Consider the following 8,080-nt stretch of genomic DNA (forward strand, 5'->3'; position numbering starts at 1 on the left):
TTTCTAGCTTTGTTCACATGATCCTTGAGCACGATCCCCTTTGAGCCCTAGCGCACACCTAGTCACAACCATAGGTAAAAGTCATCACCAAACTTCAAGGCCAAAACCTAACCTCGGGACCAATCCCGAGCCCTCAGGAAGCCTCAATTCCACCAAACGAGGTGGTGGAATCGAACCCTGAACCCCCGGGCAAAAACCCTTGAAAATAACTCAAAAACCCTCTTCTGGAAGCAGGGTAGCGCTACAATGCTCTTTGGAGGGCGCTACAGCGCTACAAGCATAAACAAAATCCCCCAGACAACCAAGCCTAGCGCTACAGTGCCCAAAGGCTAGCGCTGTAGCGCTAGTCACAGAACCTGCACCCCTGCATTTTTCCTTCCTGCGATTTCCCCAAGCCAACCCTTACCAAGACTTTTCCAACCTTCAACCAAACTTAAAAACAAGCTTATCAATACAATCCACTCATCCCAAGCACCCCAAATACACAAAACCCAATCACATGCACCCCTAATCTCAAAATTCACCATGGTTGAACCTCAAACTCAGAAACTTCAGCACAACAGTCAAAACCTCAGAATTTAAAGCTTAGAATTTCATACCTTCAATGGGGATTCGACCTTAGGTTTGCCTCTACACCTCCTTGACTTACTCATCCTAAAACCCTCGGCTTGAATTCCCTAGAATTCCCATCAAACTCAGCTTAGACACCTCAGTTCAAAACCAAAACCATAAACTAAAGAAACTTCAAAGTCTTACCTCAACTAAATGGTTTGTTCTTGTTAAACCCTTGCCAATTCTTCAAGCCAGACCAAGAACTCTTGCCTCAAGCTTACTCTGGTTTCCCCTGGGTTTCTGCTCCAAAATACCTCAAGAATTGATGGAGATATGCCTAAACCGACCTTGGAAAATACCCTGCTCTTCTTTCCCTTCTTTTCCTTTCTTTTCTTTTCTTTTCTTTTCCTTCAGAGTTCTATTTCATTCTACAAACTCCACTAAGCATAAAGCCTCAGTTATGCCTATCCTTATATGCCAAATGACCACAATACCCTCCTCTTTAATTCTAAATCCTTTAATCCACCTAGGGGCGTTTTGGTCATTTCACCCAATTCCTCGAGTGTCTCTAATATTTTCGCTTACTTCCCGATACCTAATTAATCACCAATTATATTCCTCAATGTCAAAATTAACCCCTATATATTCTCTAAATTCCCATTTATACCCCCAGGCTCGCCCCGAGCCGGGTATAAATCACTGCCGTGACTTTTTCGCTAACCTGCTCACTAGGATCGTCTCGAATCACAGATCACAAATATATATCCACATAATAATGTGGTCTCAACAATTATCACATATATATACAGTTATGCCCTCAACGGGCCAAAATTAGAGTTATGCCCTTTCTAAGCTAATTAGGGCCTACATGCATACTAATACACATAGTCATGCATCTCAAATATTCAAATAGCCATACAACATGCTTTTAATCATTAAATCACATATATTCCGATTATGCCCTCCCAGCACACTGATCAAGGCCCTTAAGCCTTATTAGTAAATTTGGGTCATTACAGGGTGGTTATGGAGGTAGAGAAAGAGAGAGAATCAGAGGTGAAGAAGAAGAAGAAGTAATGAATTTGGGGTAGAATTCAAAATTTTGGGGGGTTTTTTAAAATCTGGGTCCGAGGTAGCGCTGGGGCGCTACTTGATTTTTTTTTTTTTGGGCTCTCGAGTTTCTTCTCAGTGTTGGGGCGCTGGTTTTTGGTGCCTAGGCACTGGTTGGGAAAGTTTTTTCTGGACCTCTCTGACTTGAGCATTGTTGGGGTGCCACTTTGTAGCGCCTAGGCGCTAGTCCTTGAATCAAATTTCCCTTTTTTTTCACTCTTTCCACGGTTCAACTTACAAAAATAATCCAAAAATTGTCCAAAATAATAAAAACCGGAACAACACTTAAAATTTTTCAAAACTAAATAAAACATAAACTAAAGCAAAACGATTAAAAGAATGGGATGCCTCCCAAAAGCACTGTCGTTAACATCATTAAGCCGGACGCTGAACTCCTCTTCAGATGGGCTTCAAGTGGATGACAGACTTGCATTGATCGATAATACCAGCCAAGTATGGCTTCAACCGTTGACCATTCACTTTGAACGTCGAACCATTGTTTCCTTGCACTTGAACGGAGCCATATGGAAACACCCTTACACAGTACATGGACTCGACCATCTAGATTTCAATTTTCTTGGGAAAAGCCTCAACCTTGAATTGAATAACTATACCTGTTGTCTGGATTGAAACTCTTTCATGATCAAATTCTTGTCATGCCATGCCTTGGTGCACTGCTTATAGATCTTGGCATTATCATAGGCCTCATTTCAAAATTCATCAAGCCTGTTTAGTTGCAGTAGCCTAGTCTGTCCTACAACCTTCTCATCAAAATTCAGCTTTTTCATTGCCCAATAAGCCCGATGCTCAAGTTCAATCGGTAAATGACATGCCTTTCCAAACACCAACCTATAAGGCGACATTCCAATTAGAACTTTGAATGCCATCCTATAAGCTCACAGTGCATCATCCAACTTCTTGGACCAATTCTTCCTGGAGCTATCCACCGTCTTCTCAAGGATACTTTTCACCTTCCTATTCAAAATTTTAGCTTGTCCATTCGACTGAGGATGATATGGTAAAACAATGCGATGATGTACTCCATACCAGGCAAGTAAAGCATCAAGTTGCTTATTACAGATATGACTCCCTTCATCGCTAATAAGAGCTCGGGGAGTTCCAAACCTTATGACAATGTTCTTGTGCAGAAAGTTCATTACTGTTTTGCCATCATTTTCTTTTGTTGCAGCTACCTCGACCCACTTTGACACGTAGTCCACTGCTAACAAAATAAACTTATTGTTGAATGATGATGGGAAAGGGCCCATGCAATTAATGCCCCAAACATCAAAAAGCTCAACCTCAAGAATCACATCAAGTGGCATCTCATTCCTCCTTGATATATACCCAGTTCGTTGGCAACTATCACAAGCTTTCACAAAATAATTAGCATCTTTAAAAAAACATGGCCAATAGAACCCACTTTGCAATACTTTCGTTGTTGTCCTTGATGCCCCAAAATGGCCACCACATTGCAGAGTATGACAATGGGTGAGAATTGAGTGCATTTCGTCCTTAGAAACGCAACGAAGAATGACTTGATCAACACAATGCCTACAATGAATAGATTCCTCCCAATAGTAGTGCTTCACCTCATAATAGAATTTCTTCAATTGTTGCCTTGACATCTCAGGAGGCACAACCTTTGCTACCAAGAAATTAACATAGTCAGCGTACCAAGGCACTATAGAACCATCACTTACCCCAAATAATTGGTCATCAGGAAAGTAATCATTTATTTGTACTTCCTTGTCATTCTGGCTCTCTTCCACCTCAAGTCTTGAAAAATGGCCTACTACCAAATTTTATGTGTCCTTTTTATCTCGGATCTCCATGTTAAACTCTAGCAATAATAAGACCCATCTAATGAGGCGGGGCTTTGCATCTTTCTTGGCCATCAAATACTTAATGGAAGAATGGTCAGTGTACACTATTACTTTGTTACCAATAAGGTACGGTCTAATTTATAAAAAGCATAAACAATAGCTAGGAGCTCTTTCTCTGTTGTGGCATAATTCAATTGTGCTTCTTTCAACATCCTACTAGCATATTAAATAGACCGAAATACCTTATCAATACGTTGACCCAAAACTGCTCCTACTGTGTAATCACTTGCATCACACATCAGTTCAAATGGACGATCCCAGTTTGGAGCAACAACTATTGGCGCCGAGATTAGCTTCTCCTTAAGTACCTTAAAAGCATTTAGGCATTCTTCGTTGAAATCAAAGGCAACACCATTCATCAACAAAGTAGAAAGAGGCTTCGAAATCTTCGAAAAGTCCTTAATAAATCGTTTATAAAACCCAACATGTCCTAGAAAACTTTGAACTCCCTTAACTGACACGAGTGGTGGTAAATTTTCAATGGTAGAGATTTTTGCTCAGTCCACCTCAATGCCTTGACTAGAAATTTTTTGCCTAAGTACTATGCCCTCTTTTACCATAAAATGGCATTTTTCCCAATTTAACACCACATTTTCTTTTTCACATCGATTTAATACATTCTCTAAGTTACCCAAACACATATCAAATGAAGAGCCAAAAATAGAAAATTCATCCATGAAAATCTCAATGCTCTGTTCCACTATATCTGAAAAGATAGCCATCATGCACCGTTGGAATGTTGCTGGTGCATTACATAGTCTGCATGGCATTCTCCTGAAAGCAAACGTGCCATAGGGACATGTAAATGTCATTTTCTCTTAGTCCTCTGGTGCGATGGAAATTCGATGATACCCTGAGTAACCATCTAAGAAGCAATAATACCCATTATCAGCCAACCTATCCAACATCTGATCAATAAAGGGAAGTGGGAAGTGATCTTTTCGTGTCGCCTTATTTAACTTGCGATAGTCAATGAAAATGCGCCATCCAGTCACTGTTCGGGTTGGGATTAGCTCGTTATTTTCATTATTTACTACTTTTATTCCACCTTTCTTTGGAACCACTTGCACTAGACTCACCCAAGCACTATCAGAAATTGGGTAGATCACCCCGCATCTAACCATTTAAGGATCTCCCCAAGTACAACCTCCTTCATAGCGAGATTGAGTCTTCTCTGAGCCTCTATAGATGGCTTGCTATCTTCCTCCAATAAGATTCTATGCATTACTGTTGAAGGGCGTATTCCTCTAATATCCCCCAATGTCCACCTAATGGTCAATTTATGAACCCGTAAAACCCTCAACAATTTCTCCAATTCAATTTTTGAGAGGTCAGCTAAAACAATTAACGATAAAGTCTCATTCCCACCCAAGTACGCATAACGCAAATGATTTGGAAGAGTCTTTAATTCCAATTGCGGTGGCTGCTGAATAGATGTTAATGGTCTTTCAGGTCCCTCCACCAACTCTTCAAATTTCTTCTTATACGGTTGATAAGAGTTAATCCACTTTACATATTCTCTCATCTCGACATCCTCATCAACTTCCTCACCACCTGTCAACACTGCCTCTTAGGCATCACTACTCACCCTTCTTCCCGAGACTGCTTTATCTATCACATCCACACTGTAGCAACTGTCACTAGCCATTGGATATGTCATTGCTTTGAAGACATTGAATACCAACTCATCCCCCTGAACTCTGAGTTTAAGCTCTCCCTTTTACACATCATTGAGAGCTTGTCCGGTTGCTAGAAAAGGTCACCCAAGAATAATTGGGACATTTGCATCTTCCTCCATGTCCAACACAATAAATTATGTTGGAAAAATGAATTTATTGACCCTCACTAGGACATCTTCCATAATCCCCCTCGGATAGGCTACCGATCGATCCTCTAACTGTAGTGTAACAGTGGTTGGCTTTGCCTCACCCAAACCAAGTATTTTGAATACTGATAGAGGCATGAGATTGATGCTGGCTCCCAAATCACATAGTGCGTGTTTACACTCAAAGTTACCAATTGTACATGGGATTGTGAAACTTCCAGGATCCCTCAACTTCTGGGGAAGCTTCCTTTGTAGAATAACACTATATTCTTCAGTTAATGCCACAGTTTCGTAGTCTTCCATGTTCCTCTTCATAGATAGAATTTCTTTCATGAACTTTACATAACTGGGCATTTACTCTAAGGCCTCAACAAAGGGAATGTTGATGTGTAACTTCTTGAACACCTCTAAGAATTTGGAAAACTGTTTATCAAGAGAAGTTTTCCTAAACTGTTGAGGGTATGGGATCTTAACTAGGGGGTCAACAATACTTACTGGTGTTGCATTCTCTATCATACAATGGTCTTTAGTAACCTTCTTAGTCTTGGAACTAGATGTCTCACCAAGATCTTCTTTCTTATCTACAGATGATTGATGCACAAATTGTTCAATTTGCTTACCACTTCTCAGGGTGATTGCCTGACATTGCTCATTGGGATTCACCACTATATTGCTAGGCTAATTCCCCCGCGGTCTGTTATTTAACATGTTATCCAACTGACCCACTTGTGTCTCAAGGTTTCGAATAGAGGACCTGGTCTCAGTCATGAATTGAGTCTGAGTCTTAGTGAGGGTCAAAAAAGCTGCTTGCAATTCAGTGGGCTTTTTTGGTTGATCTGTGGCCTGGGTTGCTGTGAAGATGAAGCTTGATTCATAGGCTGTTGTGACATATTCTGCTGGTGTTGGACTTGAAACTGTGACTGTTGGCCTTGATTGTTTCTCCATGATAAATTTGGGTAATTTCTCCACCTAAGATTGTAAGTGTTGGAGAATGGGTTGTTGAAAGGCCTCTGAAAATTTCCCACTGCTTGAACTTGAGCTTGGTCCATAGGAATATTATTATTAGGGTCACCTGAAGGACATTGATCAAAAGAGTGTGGACCCCCAAAAATTCCACAACCTATTGGCATGTGAATGGCATTACCAAACACTGTATTCTGTTGTAACTGTTTTGTTAAGGAAGTTACCTGAGCAGTCAATGCAGTGATTGCATCTAATTCATGAACCCCGGCTACCTTTCTGTTACTAGGCATACGCTCATCCGACCATTGATGATTGTTTGTAGCCATATTTTCCAACAACTCATATGTCTCGTTGGTACTTTTACTCATAAATGCCCCTCCAGCTGTGACATCAACTATAGTGCGAGTAGTACCACACAATCCATTGTAAAAATTGTTGACCAACATCCACTTTTCAATGCCGTTATGGGGACATTTTCTCAGCAACTCCTTGAGCCTTTCCCAAGAGTCATACAAAGATTCACCATCCAGCTGATAGAAATTATTAATCTCCCCTCTCAATTTAGTAGCTTTTGATGGAGGAAAGAACTTGGCAAGGAATTTCTGAGCCAAATCCTCCCAAGTATTTATAGAACTGGATTGAAGGGAGTTCAACCAACTCTTAGCTCTTTCCCACAACGAAAATGGGAATAGCCTCAACCTAATTGCATCGTCGTTCATTCCATTATACTTGAAAGTGGCACACAGCTCCAGGAAATTAGTTATGTGCGTGTGTGGATCTTCAGAGGGTAGACCACCAAACTGTACTGTACCCTGAACCATTTGGAGAATCGCCAACTTCATCTCAAAATTGTTAGCGGTAACAGTCGGTGGTCTGATACATGTCTGCACCCCCGTAACAGTAGGGAGTACATATTCCCTCAAACTTCGAATGACGGGATTCTGAGGTTGCACCTGGGCTGGCGCAACTGGGTACACTCTTTCATTACCATTGTTCCCCACATCATCATTATTTATGTTCTTAGCCATGGCAACAATAGAGTTCTCAACCCTCTTGTTTCTATGATTTTGCCTGCAAGTCTTCTCAATCTTAGGATTAATAGGAACAATATTATTTTCTCCCCTCCTTATACGCATATAATAAAATTACCTAAAATAGAAGTAAACAAATGCAAGCAAACCAAGTTAGAAACTCTTTAAAAGACAACCAAATCATAAATAAAATTAATTATTTTAATATTGATAATTTTCAATCCCCGGCAACGGCACCAAAAACTTGTTGCGGATTTTATAGCTACGCAAGTATACGTAATCGCAATTTGTAATAAATCTCAATAAGAACGAGTATCGTCCCACGAAGACTGATTCATCAAATACCAAATAATTAATTTCTAGTTTCTATTTGGCTAATGAAAACTGGATTTGTGAAATTTGAAAAAAAGAAAGCAGAAATAATTAAAAATTGAGGAAATCAAATAATAATAAGAACACAAGGATTAAATTCACTATGAAACAATTAGGAATCCTAATCTTCTCTACTATCCACTCTATCATTCTTTAATGCAAATTCCACTAAAATTCTTCTCACTGAAATGATAGGCAAGCCAAAGTGTTATCTATTAGGGTTAAGAAATAGAAAACTCGACCTAATGTAAATTCCCTATATTTCTATGGTCAATTCAAACAATAGGAAGCAATGAATAAAATCCTAAATCACATAAACCAATTTGATACTCTCGTTCTAA

The 8,080-nt window shown here is 39.9% G+C and overlaps 1 non-coding gene across 1 annotated transcript; it reads left to right on the forward strand.

The window, feature by feature from the left end:
• The first annotated feature begins 6,792 nt into the window (after positions 1 to 6,792).
• On the forward strand, positions 6,793 to 6,899 carry LOC133813684 (small nucleolar RNA R71). The gene has a single exon (XR_009884689.1). It is a non-coding gene; the product is annotated as a small nucleolar RNA R71 (small nucleolar RNA).
• The last annotated feature ends 1,181 nt before the right edge of the window (positions 6,900 to 8,080 follow it).

The sequence above is a fragment of the Humulus lupulus genome, chromosome 1 (genome assembly GCF_963169125.1).
Source record: "Humulus lupulus chromosome 1, drHumLupu1.1, whole genome shotgun sequence".
Classification (NCBI taxonomy): domain Eukaryota; kingdom Viridiplantae; phylum Streptophyta; class Magnoliopsida; order Rosales; family Cannabaceae; genus Humulus; species Humulus lupulus.